The sequence below is a fragment of the Camellia sinensis genome, chromosome 2 (assembly GCF_055761805.1).
Source record: "Camellia sinensis isolate YWXY chromosome 2, ASM5576180v1, whole genome shotgun sequence".
Classification (NCBI taxonomy): Eukaryota; Viridiplantae; Streptophyta; class Magnoliopsida; order Ericales; family Theaceae; genus Camellia; species Camellia sinensis.
The window spans coordinates 61,922,412-61,925,010 of record NC_138962.1 but is presented as its reverse complement, the minus strand read 5'-3'; positions in this window follow the sequence as shown (position 1 = coordinate 61,925,010).

The following is a 2,599-nucleotide window of genomic DNA, read 5'->3' as shown; positions in this document are numbered from 1 at the left end:
TTATAAAAATATATTTAAGACGCTGTACTCTGCATTCCAAACACATCAAATATAAAAAAAAATTAAATATCAAATAATGCATATCAGCCAATACTCTACAATTTAAAAGAAATTAAAATTAAAATATACATCAGTTAGTGCTATTATTGGTGCCAATAAAATTAAACTACATAAAAAAAAAACATTATATTGTCATACACCAAAAGAGTGAGTTAAAACTTTATAAAAAAGTAAAAAAATACCAAATAGAAATATACTAAACAGAGAAAACTACATAATCATTCTGTTCTGGAGAGGTTGTTTTCGAATTGGGTAAGAGAGAGAGAGTAGAAGAATCTCAGATAAGCTCATCATTTAATTTTTTATTTTTTAGAGAAACAAAAAAAGAGAGTAGTTTTTGGATATAGAAATGGTAGAGACTAAGAAATTGACTACAGAAAATATAACGCACACACATCTATTCTATCATTGAACAAAATTGTTTTCATCTCCAAATGCAAGATGCCTACTTTTTGCAGAGTATTGTTGTGTGATTACCAATTTTTATACCAAATTTATATATCATTTTGACATGTAATCACATAATTAGTACATCAGACCACACCTTACATGCATTAAAATACACATATGCATGACATATAGGATGCCTCCTCAGATGATAAAGGGCAATTAGTTCAGAAGGTTGAAACTGAATTGGCTGACAAAAAGTAAAAATCAATAAATAAAGTAAAATCCCAATCAACAAATCCGACTTCTAAGAGACTGGGAGATTATAATTGAACCTACTACAACTGTATAGGCATAACTTGAAAATGGAGCCTAATAGCAAGAGGAACAATACATTATTTAACTGTATAGTATAGAGATAAATAACACATTATTTAAATCAAGTGATACAAATTAAAAAATTAGCAATTCAAACCAAAAACAGGTTCTAAAAAATTAGCAGTTTACCCCAAAAACCTAAATTGTAAATTTTGGTGCTGATCCACCACTCCTATCATTAATATCTAATCTCATTTCTAATAGAGATGGGAAGTAAAAAAGAGAGCAATGCGAAATGTGTTGCAGCTAAAAGATTTTCTTCTCAACTCTGCTGGAAATAGAAAGGGATCTCTCCATTCTTCAAGCTTTAAGTAAATAAAGATTATATCTGCTTGCAGTGTGTAATTATTTCAGTTTATATATTACCAACCTTAATGACAAACAATCTCATACCTTCAAAACAAATCTATCCTTAGCATATGATTATAAATTCTATTGAAAAAAAATGTAAGGTTAAAAAATGTGGTACCCTTATTCACTAAAATTTGAACTACTGCTTCACTGATATGTGCAGTATCACCATGTAAATGTAAATAGAGAAAGGCAGCAATTTATCACTTCAACATAATCATTTATGCTGTGTTTGGTTGGAGGATTTGAGGAGGGATTTGGAAAGAAAAAGGAAAAAGTTAGGTGAAATGTGAATAAAATATACCTACATTTCACCTAATTTCACACACCTTTTCCCTTTCCCTTTCCAAATCACTCCCCAAATCCCCCAACCAAACACAGCATTAAAACACAAACAAACCCAATCATCTTCTCACCAAAAGTACCACATATATGTGTATATGCCATAAGCATTAGCATTAAAAGCAAAAAAAAAAACATTAGACTTCCAAACGTAGCATTATTAGCAGGAGATGAAGTAAAAAAAATTACAACTCCATAATGGAAGCAATACTCTATGAGAGTGAGCAAAGATTGCAGCAAAATGAAAAAATAGTAGGCCCAAGAACACTTCACAAATCAGAGTACACGATTGGAAACAAAACAGCCAACAGAGCAAGAAAAACAATCTCATTATTGACAGCCTCAAAATCAAACCCAAAACCCAAACTGATACAAAACCAAAAAACTGAATCGGTTACGAGAGAGAGAGAGAGAGAGAGATTACCTCTGTCAGTTGGGTCGCCTGATTTCTTTTCAATAGCAAGATTTGAATCTTCTGTTACAAACCCAAAAAACTTAATCTGTTGCAGAGAGACTTATATAATATGATAATCCAATCCACAAACACAGAGAGAGAGAGAGAGAGGTTTTACTTTTGGGTATGGCAAGGGTTTTGGAGAGAGAGAGCTTCTCGTCAGGGATTGGGACCAAACTTTTCTCATATGGTGCGGCTGTCGAAGTAGCTTCCGATTCATCTTTCTTCCGATTCATCCCTCCCCAAATCCCCCAACCAAACATAGCATTAAAACACAAACAAACCCAATCATCTTCTCACCAAAAGTACCACTTATATGTGCATATGCCATAAGCATTAGCATTAAAAGCAAAAAAAAACATTAGACTTCCAAACGTAACATTATTAGCAGGAGATAAAGTAAAAAAAATTACGACTCCATAATGGAAGCAATACTCTATGAGAGTGAGCAAAGATTGCAGCAAAATGAAAAAATAATAGGCCCAAGAACACTTCACAAATCAGAGTGCACGATTGGAAACAAAACAGCCAACAGAGCAAGAAGAACAATCTCATTATTGACACCCTCAAAATCAAACCCTAAACCCAAACTGTTACAAACCCAAAAAACTAAATCGGTTGTAACAC